Source organism: Mirounga angustirostris, unplaced genomic scaffold, assembly GCF_029215605.1.
Source record: "Mirounga angustirostris isolate CCGP_5_RB_7025 unplaced genomic scaffold, mMirAng1.0.hap1 SCAF_10, whole genome shotgun sequence".
NCBI classification, from domain to species: Eukaryota; Metazoa; Chordata; class Mammalia; order Carnivora; family Phocidae; genus Mirounga; species Mirounga angustirostris.
In genome coordinates this window covers 120,835,382-120,851,831 of record NW_026991718.1, presented here as the reverse complement: position 1 = coordinate 120,851,831, position 16,450 = coordinate 120,835,382, and the positions used below count along the sequence as shown (strand labels likewise).

Genomic DNA, 16,450 nt, shown 5'->3' with positions numbered 1-16,450 from the left:
GTGTGACTATACTAGACTATTCCAAGTTCTCATTTAGGCTTCTCACCCATTCTATACCCATAGTGATTTCCCTGCCCCCACCCCCTAATCTAGTACATCTACCCCATTCACACTTATTCACTGGGTACCTGCTTGGCAAGGAGCCCAGTGTAATGCTGTTAAGGATGTTAGCTGGTACAGTCATTTCTGTCATTGTTTTCTAAAAGCATGGTTGCTTTTTTGACTGACCCTAGACATGGTGAGTGTTTAGTCACCATTCCAAGCCATTTATTTAGCATGAAATTTATTAGTTAGGCCATTGTTTAGCAAATTCATCACATTGCAATTTTTACTTAGCAGAATCACTTAATTAGTGTTTTATTACTGGAACTGTCAATTATGTGGCTAATTCATTTACTTAGGGAATGAATTTTTTATCTGGGTAAAGCAATTCAAAGTGCACTGTTAACTCTTTAATGATTAAAGATTGTTGTCAGTGGCAATTCATGTTGTAAGGAAAATTAAACCATTTATTTCTCTTGAAGTATCGGATGGTGGGAAAATCTTTGGAAGACTGTAGAGAGGGTAGTTTAGAACCTTGCAAGAATTAAAGAACCTTCATTAACTGAGAGGCTCAGAACACTTGGCAAAGCTGAGTAAAATTAGCTGGAGAGCTTTCACTGGACTCCTTGGAAGAAATTATTATACTCCTATACATATATATTGCTGTAATGTCTATAAATCCCCTTTCATTTACATTATTTTGGGGGCTTTCACTCATTGTGGAGTGACACTGGAGTTTATGGTTGGCTGCCTCTGTGATAGCCCCAGTGATTTTTGCCTCCTGTTACACATTCATGCAAAAATCCCTTCGCTTGAATGCACGCTGGGTCTAGTGACTGGCTTGTAATGATAGAATATGACAAAGTGTTAGGATATAACTTTCAATATTAGGTTATAAAAAGACTGTGGCTTCCATTTGGGTGCTTTCTCTCACTCTTGCATTAACCTGCTCTTCGGGAAGCCAGCTGCCATGTTGGGCGTTGTGCTCAGAAGAGATCCACTGGGCAAGGAACTGAGGGAGGTCTCCCTCGAACAGCCTGCAGAGAACTGAGGCCCTTACTCCAATATCCCATGAGAAAATCAGTCTTCCAACAATCACATGAGTGAACTTGGAATTGGATTCCTCCCCATTGAGTCTTCAGATGCAACCATAGTCACAGCAGACAGCTTGAACGCCACCTCATGAAAGACCTTGAGCCAGAAGTACCTGTTAAAGCTGCACTCAGGTTTCTGATCCACAGAAACTGTGAGGTAGTAGATGTTTGTTATTTTAAGTTGCTAAGTTTGGGGGTCATTTCTTATGTAGCAGTAGATGACTACTACATGGCTTGACATGTTCGATGTTATGATAATTTACCAAAAGCCTTTGGTTAATAAATAGTACAGCCAGCATTTAACCCCAGTTCTTCTGATGCATTACTATAGACAAAAAAAAAAAAAAGAAAGAAAGAAAGAAAGAAAGAAAGAAAGAAAGAAAGAAAGAAAGAAAGAAAGAAAGAAAGAAAGAAAGAAAGAAAATGAATTACAGTGAAAACTTCTCATTGCAACTTTCAGGGGTCCTTAAAGCTTTACCATCCTATTCAGAGGCTGCTTTTCTAAAACAGTGATTCCCTTGTGACCCATACACCTTCATTACCATTAGAATATGCCACTGGGATTCTGGAGAAGCTGGCTTGTGGAATTGCTCTTCTTTACCATCTTTCCATCAGGAATTGAGTCAAAATTTCCTTTCTGGCCCCAAGTCATTGCCCTGTTCCCCCATCATATGGTTATAACAGTAGTTCCCAAACATGACTGGCCCAAATTAAAGCTCCTGAATTCTTAGGTCCAGAGTGTGAAGTAAGAGATCTCTATTTCATATGCTCCCCGAGTGACTCTTGTACAGCACCAGGATTGGGATCCACTATATTAAACAAAGTAGATTGCCATTTCAGGGATCAACTTCAGTAATTCAGCAGCTGAGGGCTGCTAGGCTAAACTGTGATGTGCTTTATTAGTTCACAACACTGCTTATGCAGTGCTTGGTTCACACATTTGGTACACACTGCTTTGTTAGCTCTTATGAGAGAACTGTTGGATATCTGTTCTTTCAGAGCGAAGGCCATCAGCTCTGGTTGCTTGAAATTTTTTGTTTGGTAGGTTTTGAACAGTACTAAGCTATAGTACCTCATTCATTCAGTAAGAGCAGAAAGGATAGTGTTTGCCTTTCTTTTTTCTTGTAAAGGTTTATTTATTTTAGAGAGAAAAAGAGAGTGCACTTGCTGTCTCTGAATGGGGGGTGGGGAGCAGAGAGAGAGAATCTCAAGCAGATTCCATGCTGAGTGAGGAGCCCAACATGGGGCTTGATCCCAGGATCCTGAGATCATGACCAGAGCTGAAATCAAGAGTTGGCTGCCCAACTGACTGAGCCACCCAAGAGCCCCTGCTTTTCTTATGAGCAACTCTAGGCTGTTAATACATAAATTGTATTTAACTGGAAATTCCCTTAGAGAGATCTTCTAATCCATTGCTATTCAAAGTACAGGTCCATGGCCCAGCAATATCAGTATCACCTGGGAGCTCATTACAAATGCAGACTCTCAGGCCATAGTACAGGCCCTCTGAATCAGAATCTGCATTTTAAACTATCTCCAGATAATGTGCATTAAATTTTGAGAAGCAATGGTCTAATCCAACTCCCTGATTTTAAAGTGAAGATCCAGGGGTGCCTGGGTGGCTCAGTCATTAGGCATCTGCCTTCGGCTCAGGTCATGATCCCGGGGTCCTGGGATCGAGCCCCGCATCGGGCTCCCTGCTCAGCGGGAAGCCTGCTTCTCCCTCTCCCGCTCCCCCTGCTTGTGTTCCCTCTCTCGCTGTGTCTCTCCCTGTCAAATAAATAAAATCTTTTTTAAAAAAAAATAAAGTTAAGATTCACAAAGGCGGGGCACCTGGATAGCTCAGTCAGTTAAACTTCTGACTCTTGGTTTCAGCTCGGGTCATGATCTCAGGATCCTGGGATTGAGCCTCATGTTGGTTCCATGCCCAGCACAGAGTCTGTCTGCCTGAGATTCTCTCCTTCTCACTCTCTCTCCCCCTCTTCCCTTTCCCCTGCATGCACACACACTCACTCTCTCTCTCTCTCAATGAATGAATGAATGAATGCATGAATGAATTCTTTTTAAAAAAAGATCCACAAAGGTGAAAGTAATTGTGCAAGACAATTTAGTGGCAAAACCAGGATGAAAACTCAGGTCTTGTAACACCAAAACTGTGCTATTCCCATTCTGTTAATGCGCTGTTGTCTTAGTGGTTTATTATATCCACAAACTGCTTAAGTATCCAGGGGCATAGTTTGAAATGGAGAAAGCAGACTGCTGTCCACCCAGTACAATGGTAAACTCATTTCAAACAGCTGTTGCACATTTAAATTTTCTCCCAGACAAGTTTAGTCATTTCATTTTCTCTTTCTTACACATCAGTGAAAGACAAAGTCACCTGTCAGCCTGAAGATTGTAAAACCTGTCAAAATTGAGTTTTTCTAGTTTAGCTAAGTATTACTCTGCAACTATTTTGCATACCTTTGTCTTATTATGATTTTGATGAATGAGAGAGAGAAAATAAGACAAGCCATGTTTTCAGTGTCGGGCATTATTTAAGGTTTTTTCTTCCCATCACACATCTTCCTGTGAGGATGGGGGTCTTGGAGTGTAGTGATGCATACCCAACACAAAATGCTGGGCTGGCGATTTTTAGTATGAGCACAACCATGGAGACAATGAGAAACTCCAGATCATGTCCCGCCAACCTGGAGTTCTAGAGAAGCTGACAATCTTCAGTATGAGAGAAATACATTGGATCTGGGTATAACTAAAATCACCAGAAGCCTATCTGGGGAAGAAATGCATTTGGGATAAATGTGACTTCTTGCTCCCTACACCCATCAAGGCTGATGAAACTGAGGCAGGAAATGAAGATCTTGCTACTCTCACCATAGACGTAAAAAGGCATGAGAGATGAACCTTGAAAACAGGCATCTTGTCTATCAGCAAAATGGAAGATGGATTTTAGGAAGGCAGGTATACTTACTAAACAAATATTTACTGAGCAACCACTAGATCTTAGAGATGCAGTGGTAAACAACAGAGATATGGCACCTGCCTTCATGAAACTTACAGTCTAGAGAAGGATTCTAGACATTAAATAATTTCACTATTATTCGATCTATTAATCACTATTAATTATTGTAATTCATGGAGATGACATCTGTGTTCAGGAAGATATATTGTAATTCATGAAGGTGATATTGTTAGGATCTAACATGATACTCTCAGATAGGGAGAGGGGCAGACAGAAATGTTTTCTTTGATATCTTCAAAGAAAGATTTTTTTCTTTTTTTTTTTTAGTAAACACCCATCTGCTACTCATCACCTAAATATTACTGTTAACATTTTACCACACTTACTTTATCACCTATTTCCCATTGATCCATCCCTCAATCCATCTTGAATTTTTATGCATTACAAAGGAAATTTCAGACATTAGTACACCTCCCTTTCCCGAATACTACACTGTGCATATCAATAATGCAGGCTCCATGTTCTATGGTTTTTTAGGTAAAATTTGCATATAAAGAAATACACATATCCTAAGCTTTCGAGTCAATGAGTTCAACAATTCCATATACTTGTGCAGCCCAAACCCCTAATAATATAAAGGCAGGCTAGGAAGACCTCTCATGCCTATTCCCAGTCAAACCCTGCCCCCACTCCACCCAGTAGGTGACCACAGTCCTGATATTTTTCCCTACCATGATCAGTTTGTCTGTTCTAGAAGAGGAAGTGGTCTTTGAGCTGAGCTCTGAATGATGAATAGGAGTCCACTTGGCCTTGGAAGGTTCAAGAAGATTAACCATTCCAGGAGAATAACACATCATGTACAGGTTCTCAGGTGGACAAGAACTTGCCTGGCTACAGCCTGGCAAGCACAGGGTAGAGGGACATAGATGAGGCAGGTGAGAGAGGTGGAAACTAGATCAGTCAGAACCTTGAAGCCATGCTAATGCTCAGGAATGTAGGTGAAGGGCAGTGGGCAGCCAGTAAATGGTTTCAGCAGGGAGGTGATATGCTCAGCTTTGGACTTCTGAAAAATTATCATGCCTCACTGTAGAGAACAGAACATGGAGAAACAGGAGGGGATTCGGGGAGATGTGAAGACACTGTTTCAGATGTTATGGAGAAAGAGAGGGGTAGCATATATGAGGGCCCTGGCCATGTCCATCCCTTCTTCTGTTGTGCTGACCTCAGATGCATTGCACTTCTAACAATTATAAATCACAACGTTTGCTTTTCCTTTCCTATCTTCATTTTTCAGTGAAATCAGCCAGAAAGCTTTTATGGAAACTGTGGTTCAGAGAGGTTAAGTAACATGCACAAAGTCACACAGCCAGTAAGTTACGATGTCAGGGTCCTCACTCACGTGTATTTATGTCAAAGTCTATATAATTTTCATTACTTTTCATTACTCTTCAAAGAATAATGGGAGTTTTTCAACCTTTCTAATTAGAATCATTCTTCCCTCATTATATCTGATTCCTCAACCACTCCAGAATTTTCAAGGTGGAAGGCTGCCGCAGTTGCTAGCAATCCCAACCAACTGAGGTCTACTCTGAGGATAAGTTCATCATCTGTAGCCCAGATTTTCCTTTAAGTGACGGTTTTGGGATGGGGGCAGGTGATCCAACATGGCTCTACCAGTACTCAGTTTTATTTATTTTTATCTACGCTGGTTGTCACTCTTCCAAACACGGAAATGACCTGCAGGAGCCACCTGACAGTTCTTGTGCTTGCAGCTCAATCCCTCTATGTATAACTTACATCCTTCCTCATACAATCTCAGTTTTTTTCTCTGCTCAAACTCCTCTCCAGAGCCATCCCAATGCCAGCCCTTTTCATGTTGGCAAGAATATCAAAACTATGCAATTCACTTTTCTTTATTATTTCTACTTGAAGTAACTGACCAAACATGTTCTTTGAAGTTATTTTGAATATTATTCTATTTACATTAACATGCAGAACCATATACAGAACTTCTTGCTGATAATATATTTTCTTAACTTTGTGAAATTTTTAAGGTTATGTTAATCACCGTACATTACATCATTAGTTTTTGATGTAGTGTTCCATGATTCATTGTTTGTGCATAACACCCAGTGCTCCGTGCAGAACATACCCTCGTTAATACCCATCACCAAGCTAACCCATCCTCCCACCCCCCTCCCCTCTAGAACCCTCAGTTTGTTTTTCAGAGTCCATAGTCTCTGGTGGTTCATCTCCCCCTCCGATTTCCCCCCCTTCTTTCTTCCCCTCCTGCTATCTTCTTTTTTTTTTTCTTAACATATACTGCATTATTTGTTTCAGAGGTACAGATCTCAGATTCAACAGTCTTGCACAATTCACAGTGCTTACCAGAGCACATACCCTCCCCAGTGTCTATCACCCAGTCACCCCATCCCTCCCACCCCACCCCCCACTCCAGCAACCCCCAGTTTGTTTCCTGAGATTAAGAATTCCTCACATCAGTGAGGTCATATGATACATGTCTTTCTCTGTTTGACTTATTTCACTCAGCATAATACCCTCCAGTTCCATCCACGTCATTAAAAATGACAAAATCTCATTCCTTTTGATGGCTGCATAATATTCCATTGTATATATATACCACTTCTTCTTTATCCATTCATCTGTCGATGGACATCTTGGCTCCTTCCACAGTTTGGCTATTGTGGACATTGCTGCTATAAACATCGGGGTGCACGTACCCTTTCGGATCCCTACTTTTATATCTTTGGGGTAAATACCCAGTAGTGCAATTGCTGGATCATATGGTAGCTCTATTTTCAACTTTTTGAGGAACCTCCATACTGTTTTCCAGAGTGGCTGCACCAGCTTGCATTCCCACCAACAGTGTAGGAGGGTCCCCCTTTCTCCACATCCCCACCAACATCTGTCGTTTCCTGACTTGTTAATTTTAGCCATTCTGACTGGTGTGAGGTGGTATCTCATTGAGGTTTTGATTTGGATTTCCCGGATGCCGAGCAATACTGAGTACTTTTTCATGTGTCTGTTGGCCATTTGGATGTCTTCTTTGGAAAAATGTTTGTTCATGTCATCTGCCCACGTCTTGATTGGATTCTTTGTTCTTTGGGTGTTGAGTTTGATAAGTTCTTTATAGATTTTGGATACAAGCCCTTTATCTGATATGTCATTTGCAAATATCTTCTCCCATTCTGTCGGTTGTCTTTTGGTTTTGTTGACTGATTCCTTTGCTTTGCAAAAGCTTTTTATCTTGATGAAGTCCCAATAGTTCATTTTTCCCCTTGCTTCCCTTGCCTTTGACGATGTTTCTAGTAACAAGTTGCTGGAGCTGAGGTCGAAGAGATTGCTGCCTGTGATCTCCTTTAGGATTTTGATGGACTCCTGTCTCACATTGAGGTGTTTCAACCGTTTGCAGTCTATTTTTGTGTGTGGTGTAAGGAAATGGTCCAGTTTCATTCTTCTGTATGTGGCTATCCAATTTTCCCAACACCATTTGTTGAAGAGACTGTCTTTGTTCCACTGGACATTCTTTCCTGCTTTGTCAAAGATGAGTTGACCATAGAGTTGAGGGTCCATTTCTGGGCTCTCTATTCTGTTCCATTGATCTCTGTGTCTGTTTTTGTGCCAGTACCATGCTGTCTTGATGATGACAGCTTTGTAATAGAGCTGGAAGTCCGGAATGTGATGCCGCCAGCTTTGCTTTTCTTTTTCAACATTCCTCTGGCTATGCGGGGTCTTTTCTGGTTCCATACAAATTTTAGGATGATTTGTTCCATTTCTTTGAAAAAAGTGGATGGTATTTTGATGGGGATTGCATTGTATGTGTAGATTGCTCTAGGTAGCATTGACATCTTCACAATATTTGTTCTTCCAATCCATGAGCATGGAACGTTTTTCCATTTCTTTGTATCTTCCTCAATTTCTTTCATGAGTATTTTATAGTTTTCTGAGTACAGATCCTTTACCTCTTTGGTTAGATTTATTCCTAGGTATCTTATGGTTTTGGGTGCAATTGTCAATGGGATCGACTCCTTAATTTCTCTTTCTTCTGTCTTGTTGTTGGTGTATAGGAATGCCACTGATTTCTGTGCATTGATTTTATATCCTGCCACTTTACTGAATTCCTGTATGAGTTCTAGCAGTTTTGGGGTGGAGTCTTTGGGTTTTCCACATAAAGTATCATATCATCTGCAAAGAGTGAGAGTTTGACTTCTTCTTTGCCGATTTGGATGCCTTTGATTTCTTTTTGTTGTCTGATTGCTGTGGCTAGGACTTCTAGTACTATGTTGAATAGCAGTGGTGATAGTGGACATCCCTGCCGCGTTCCTGACCTTAGGGGGAAAGCTCTCAGTTTTTCCCCTTTGAGAATGATATTCGCTGTGGGTTTTTCATAGATGGCTTTTATGATACTGAGGTATGTACCCTCTATGCCTATACTCTGAAGAGTTTTGGTCAAGAAAGGATGCTGTCCTTTGTCAAATGCTTTTTCTGCATCTATTGAGAGGATCATATGATTCTTGTTCTTTCTTTTGTTAATGTATTGTATCACATTGATTGATTTGCGGATGTTGAACCAAACTTGCAGCCCAGGGATAAATCCCACTTGGTTGTGGTGAATAATCCTTTTAATGTACTGTTGGATCCTATTGGCTAGTATTTTGGTGAGAATTTTTGCATCCATGTTCATCAGGGATATTGGTCTGTAATTCTCCTTTATGATGGGGTCTTTGTCTGGTTTTGGGATCAAGGTAATGCTGGCCTCGTAAAATGAATTTAGAAGTTTTCCTTCCATATCTATTTTTTGGAACAGTTTCAGAAGAATAGGTATTAATTCTTCTTGAAATGTTTGGTAGAATTCCCCTGGGAAGCCATCTGGCCCTGGGCTTTTGTTTTTTGGGAGATTTTTGATGACTGCTTCAATTTCCTTAGTGGTTATAGGTCTGTTCAGGTTTTCTGTTTCTTCCTGGTTCAGTTTTGGTAGTTGATACTTCTCTAGGAATGCATCCATTTCTTCCAGGTTATGTAATTTGCTGGCATAGAGTTGCTCATAATATGTTCTTATAATTGTTTGTATTTCTTTGGGGTTGGTTCTGATCTCTCCTCTTTCATTCATGATTTTGTTGATTTGGGTCATTTCTCTTTTCTTTTTGATAAGTCTGGCCGGGGGTTTATCAATCTTGTTAATTCTTTCAAAGAACCAGCTCCTAGTTTCGTTGATCTGTTCTACTGTTCTTTTAGTTTCTATGTCATTGATTTCTGCTCTGATCTTTATTACTTCTCTTCTCCTGCTGGGTTTAGGCTTTATTTGCTGTTCTTTCTCCAGCTCCTTTAGGTGTAGGATTAGGTTGTGTACTTGAGACCTTTCTTGTTTCTTGAGAAAGGCTTGTATTGCTATATACTTTCCTCTTAGGACTGGACTGCCTTTGCTGCATCCCAAAGATTTTGAATAGTTGTGTTGTCATTTTCATTGGTTTCCATGAATTTTTTAAATTCTTCTTTAATTTCCTGGTTGACCCATTCATTCTTCAGTAGGATGCTCTTTAGCCTCCATGTATTTGAGTTCTTTCCGACTTTCCTCTTGTGATTGAGTTCTAGTTTCAAAGCATTGTGGTCTGAAAATAGGCAGGGAATGATCCCAATCTTTTGGTACCGGTTGAGACCTGATTTATGACCTAGGATGTGATCGATTCTGGAGAATGTTCCATGGGGACTAGAGAAGAATGTGTATTCCGTTGCTTTGGGATGGAATGTTCTGAATATGTCTGTGAAGTCCATTTGGTCCAGTGTGTCATTTAAAGTCTTTATTTCCTTGTTGATCTTTTGCTTAGACGATCTGTCCATTTCAGTGAGGGGGATGTTAAAGTCCCCCACTATTATTGTATTGTTGTCGATGTGTTTCTTTGCTTTTGTTATTAATTGCCTTATATAATTGGCTGCTCCCATGTTAGGGGCATAGATATTTACAATTGTTAGATCTTCTTGTTGGATAGACCCTTTAAGTAGGATATAGTGTCCTTCCTCATCTCTTATTACAGTCTTTGGTTTAAAATCTAATTTGTCTGATATAAGGATTGCCACCCCAGCTTTCTTTTGGTGTCCATTAGCCTGGTAAATGGTTTTCCACTTCCTCACTTTAAATATGGGGGTGTCTTTGGGTCCTCTTTGCCTAGAGGACCCCTTTCAATATTTCTTGTAGAGCTCGTTTTGTGTTTGCAAATTCCTTTAGTTTTTGTTTGTCCTGGAAGCTTTTTATCTCTCCTTCAATTTTCAATGACAGCCTACCTGGATAGAGTATTCTTGGCTGCATATTTTTCTCATTTAGTGCTCTGAATATATCCTGCCAGTCCTTTCTGGCCTGCCAGGTCTCTGTGGATAGGTCTGTTGCCAGCCTAATGTTTCTACCCTTGTAGGTTACATATCTCTTCTCCCGAGCTGCTTTCAGGATTTTCTCTTTGTCTCTGAGACTCATAAGTTTTACTATTAGATGTCGGGGTGTTGACCTATTTTTATTGATTTTGAGAGGGGTTCTCTGTGCTTCCTGGATTTTCATGCCTGTTTCTTTCCCCAAATTAGGGAAGTTCTCTGCTATAATTTGCTCCTTTATACCTTCTGCCCCTCTCTCTCTTTCTTCTTCTTCTGGGATCCCAATTATTCTAATGTTGTTTCGTCTTATGGTATCGCTTATCTCTCGAATTCTGCCCTCGTGATCCAGTAGTTGTTTATCTCTCTTTTTCTCAGCTTCTTTATTTTCCATCATTTGGTCTTCTATATCACTGATTCGCTCTTCTGCCTCATTTATCCTAGCAGTTAGCGCCCCCATATTTGTTTGCACCTCATTAATAGCCTTTTTGATTTCTACCTGGTTAGATTTTAGTTCTTTTACTTCTCCAGAAAGGGTTTCTCTAATAACTTCCATGCTATTTTCAAGCCCAGCTAGTATCTTTAAAGTGATGATTCTGAACTCTCGATCCGACATCGTACTAATGTCTGTATTGAGTAGGTCCCTGGCAGTCGGTATTACCTCTTGTTCTTTTTGTTGAGGTGATTTTTTTCATCTTGTCATTTTGTCGAGAGGAGAATAGATAAGTGAGAGAACAAAATGCTAACAGGGTAACAACATCCCCAGAAAATATACTCTAAACAAATCAGAAAAGACCTGAAGCAGTGGGAAAAGAAAGGGAAAGAGAAAAAAGAAAAAGATAAAGATAAAACAAACAAAAACAGAGCAAAAAAAAACCAGAATATGATCAAATATGACCAGGCTGGTATATAGATCAGTGCCACACATTAGATTTGGGGTGTATTTTGGTGTTTTAGAAGAAAGTGCCTACCAAAATTTTAAAGAAAGAAAAACTTATATATGTACAAAAATAAGGGTTGATATGATGAAGGATGGAATGTGACTGTAAAGATGGAAATTATAAAAAATTTTATAAAAGTAATTGATAAGTTGTTTGAAAAAAGAAAGAAGAGGATTTTAAAAAAAGAAAAAGAAAAAAAAAGGGAGAGAATGTGATCAGGCAGGGGAGTAGAAAAAAACCATACACTAGAGATTTAGGGTATATTTTAATCTGTTAGAAGAAACTATCTCAAAATTTTAAAGAGAGTACGACTTATATATATCTGCCAAAAATACGGGTAACTACTATGAAGGGATAGAATATGACTCTAAAAATGAAAAATAAAAATGTTTTTTAAAAAAGGAATTGATAAGATGTTGGTTGAAAAAGGGAAAAAGAAAAGTTAAAAAAAAAAAAAAAGACTGTTAAAAAAAATTTAACTTTTAAAGACTAAAGAATCATGGTAAAAAAGCCATGAATTCTATGTGCAGTATTCTCCTAGCTCTGGAGTTCTGCCGTTCTCATTGATAGGTAAATTTGGTCTTGGCTGGCTGTTCTCGCTGATCTTCCGGGGGAGGGGCCTGTTGCCGTGGTTCCCAAATGTCTTTGCCGGAGGCGGAATTGCCCCGCCCTTTCTGGTCTGGGCTAAGTAATCTGCTCGGGTTTGCTCTCGGGAGCTTTTGTTCCCTGCAAGCTTTCCCTACAGCTTTGGAGGCAGAGAGTGAAAGTGGTGGCCTCCTAATCTCCACCTCGGAGGAGCCGAGAACTCAGGGCCCCACTCCTCAGTGAGCCCCCAGAGAAAAGCCGTCAGTCACTCCCGTCTCCCCAGTCTCCGGCCACACTCCATGCTCACCTGGCCTATGACCGCGCGTTTCTATCTCTGGCACCCGACCATGTGTGGAGTCTCCAAACCCAGCAGATCCCTGCGGTGCACTCCCACGCCTCTCCTCCCAAGGGAAGAAGGTGAGTCTCCCCAGATCTGCCGCTTGTTCGGTCCCTGCTGGAGGAGCAGTGGCCCGACTGTGCCGCAGATCACGGTTTATGGCAACCCCGAGCTGAGAGCCCGCGCCTGGGCTCCATCTCTGCAGCCGGCTTCCCCGCTCTGATACCTGGGAGCTCTGCTGCACTCAGGCACCCCTGGTCTTTGTGTGACCCCGAGGGTCCTGAGACCACACTGTCCCGCGAGGATTCTACCCCCAGCTTAGCCACCGGAGTGACGTCCCTCAGTGGAGCCGACTTCTAAAAGTTCCGATTTTGTGCTCCGTGGCTCTATCACTTGCCAGAAGTAGCCGACGGAGGCCCCTCCCCCGCCGCCTATCCTCCCGAATATTGCCTCAGATTCACTTCTCCGCACGTCCTACCTTCCAGAAAGTGGTCGTTTTTCTGTTCAGAGAATTGTTGCTATTCTTTTCTTCAATCTCCTGTTGAGTTTGTAGGTGTTCAGAATGGTTTGATCCCTATCCAGCTGAATTCCTGAGACCAGGCAAAATCCAGGTCTCTTATTCCTCTGCCATCTTGCTCCGCCCCCCTGTTTATCCCTCTTTTTCCTAGCTTCTTTATTCTCCATCATTTGGTCTTCGATATCACTAATTTCTCTTCTGCCTCATTTATCCTAGCAGTTAGAGCCTCCATTTTTGATTGCACCTCATTAATAGCTTTTTTTATTTTGACTTGGTTAGATTTTAGTTCTTTTACTTATCCAGAAAGGGATTCTCTGATATCTTCTGTGCTTTTTTCAAGCCCAGCTACTATCTTTATAATCATCATTCTGAACTCTAGTTCCAATATCTTACTAATGTCCGTATTGATTAGGTCCCTGGCAGTCGGTACTGCCTCTTGTTCCTTTTTTTTTGAGGTGAGTTTTTCTGTTTTGCCATTTTGTCCAGAGGAGACTAGATGAACGAGAGAACAAAATGCTAAAAGCGTAACAAAGACCCCAGAACAATATACACTAAACAAATCAGAAAAGACCTGAAACCAGGGGGAGGGGGATAGGGAAGAAAGGGGGAAAAAAAAAAAAGAACATGATCAGGCTGTTGAATAGAACAGAGCCACACACTAGATTTTGGGTGTGTTTTGGTCTGTTAGAAGAAACTGCCTCCCAAAACTTTAAAGAAAGAAACACTTATATACACACAAAAATAAGGGTAAATATGATGAAGGGATGGAATATGACTGTAAAGATGAAAATTAAAAAGGATTTTAAGAAAGGAATTGATAAGAAAAGAAGTTGGTTGAAATAAGAAAGAAGAAAAACTGAAAAAAGGGAATGTGATCAGGTGGGAGACTAGAACAGAGCCATACACTAGAGATTTAGGGCATATTTTGGTCGGTTAGAAGAAACTGTATCCCAAAATTTTAAAGAGAGAAAAACATATATATACAAAAGCAAGGTTAACTACTATGAAGGGATAGAATACGACTCAAAAAATGAAAATTATAAAAGATTTTAAAAAGCGGAATTGATAAGATGTCGGATGAAAAAGAGAAAAGGAAAAATTTTAAAAAAATAGAAAAGAAAAAATAAAGAAAATTTAAAAAATTAACTTTGAAAGACTACAGAATCGGGGGGAAAACGCCATGAATTCTTTGTGCAGTATTCCCCTAGCACTGGAGTTCTGCCATTCTCATTGATCGGTAAACTTGGTCTTGGCTGGCTGTTCTTGCTGATCATCTGGGGGAGGGGCCTGTTGCCGTGGTTCCCAAAAGTCTTTGCCGGAGGTGGAATTGCCCCGCCCTTGCCCCCTCCCGGCTAAGTAATCTGCTTGGGTTTGCTCTCGGGAGCTTTTGTTCCCTGCAAGCTTTCCCTACAGCTTTGGAGGACAAGAGTGAAAATGGTGGCCTCCCAATCTCTGCCCTGGAGGAGCCGAGAACTCGGGGCCCCGCTCCTCAGTGCGCCCCCAAAGAAAAGCAGTCAGTCACTCCCGTCTCCCCGATCTCCAGCCTCACTCCATGCTCACCTGGCCTGTCACTGAGCGTTTCTATCTCTGGCTCATGACCCCGTGTGGCATCTCCAAACCCAGCAGATCCCTGCGGTGTGCTCCCACGCCACTCCTCCCGGGGCAGGAAGGGGAGTCTCCCTGGATCTGCCACTTCTTGGGTCCCTGCTGGCGGATCACAGTTTATGGCAACCCTGAGCTGTGAGCCCGCGCCTCGGCTCCATCTCTGCAGCCGGCTTCCCCACTCCGATACCTGGGAGCTCTGCCACACTCAGGCACCCCCGGTTTTTCTGTGACCCGAGGGTCCTGAGACCACACTGTCCCATGAGGGTTTCACCCCCCGCTTAGCCACTGGAGCGATGTCCCTCAGTGGATCCAACTTCTAAAAGTTCTGATTTTGTGCTCCGCTGCTCTATCACTTGCTAGAAGCGGCCGACGGAGGCCCCCTCCCCCGCCATCTATCCTCCCGAATATTGCCTCAGATTCACTTCTCCACACATCCTACCTTCCAGAAAGTGCTTGCTTTTCTGTTCAGAGAGTTGCTGCTATTCTTTTCTTCGATCTCCTGTTGAGTTCGTAGGTGTTCAGAATGGTTTGATCCCTATCCAGCTGAATTCCTGGGACCAGAGGAAATCCAGGTCTCCTACTCCTCTGTCATCTTGCTCCACCCTCCTTGCGGATAATATTAAAGAACTTCACAATAATACTGATCTAACATTAAGTGACCTCATTTTCTTCTTACTTTTATAGACACCATTCTCGTCTGACAAGTAATACACTCCCCAGAAACCCATTCCTTCCCAGCCAGTTTTTCTACCAGATTTATCATCTGTTTACAGAAGTGTTTAGGTACATATCTCATTGTCTGTTTATGTGGTATTTTTCTGCTAGTCAAAGTTCAAGTACTCCATTCCTTTGATACAAAACTCATCACGGGTCCCATCCTTTGACCCACAGAAGAGACTCTGAACAGAGGTCTCCCTTCCTAACTCTGGCCCATTGTGGACACTAAGTCCACAGAATAGAATTCACTTATCCCTTTCCTTCTAGACTGCATAGGTGAACCTTTCCACTGTATGATTCACCAAAAAAATGAACACAATGAACCCAATAACTAGTCACTTAAACAGGAAAAGACTGGTGGAGCTTAATTAACAGGGCGTGGGTCATAAGAGAAAGGCTATCACATGAATGACACATTCCAACCTTTAGCAGTGCACAACATGCACAGCCCCTAGGGCTGCCCTGTGGGCCTCTGGGGTATAGGAGCATCAGGAAAGGTTTTTTTAATTACTGCAATAGTCACGCAGGGTCCAGTAACCAGCCCTCAGCCCAGAGACAATAGAGGAACTCAAAGGCTAGTGTTCTCTTATGCGAAGGATTGTTGCACCCAAACTGCTTCTGCATTTTGGCTGTGGTAGTAGTCACAGGAATCTACATATGTGATAACATTGTAGAGAAGGAAACACGCTCGCGCATGCACAAGTGTGTGGAAACGGGTGGAATCTGAATACACTCAGTGACTGTGTCTACGTCGGCTTCCTGACTGTGAGGTGGTGCTGTGGTTCTACAAGACATTGATGTTGGAGAAAACCACAGGAAAGGTGTAAGGGACCTCTCTGCATTATTTCTCAAGACTGCATGTGAATTTACAGTTATCTCAAAATAAAACCTCGTGTTTAAAAAACGCTGGTGGGGCGCCTGGGTGGCTCAGTTGGTTAAATGACTGCCTTCGGCTCAGGTCATGATCCTGGGGTCCTGGGATCGAGTCCCGCATTGGGCTCCCTGCTCAGCGGGGAGTCTGCTTCTCCCTCTGACCCTCCCCCCCTCATGCTCTCTCTATCTCATTCTCTCTCTCAAATAAATAAATAAAATCTTTTAAAAATAAATAAATTAATTAATTAATAAAATAAAATAAAAAACGCTGGTGCCCCGGTGATGGGCTGATACGGCACTTCCGGCCCCGGCCACATCCATCGTAGTCTTCAGATGGGCTTCCTGGTCTTCCCAGGCATTTACTCACTTGCCAGTCCACATGCAATAAAAGTGCTCCAC

The 16,450-nt window shown here is 41.8% G+C and overlaps 1 protein-coding gene across 1 annotated transcript in view; it reads left to right on the top strand.

The window, feature by feature from the left end:
* Positions 1 to 16,450, top strand: part of PTPRT (protein tyrosine phosphatase receptor type T) — a 748,756-nt gene that overhangs the window by 624,277 nt on the left and 108,029 nt on the right. The gene's annotated exons all lie outside the window — the stretch shown is intronic.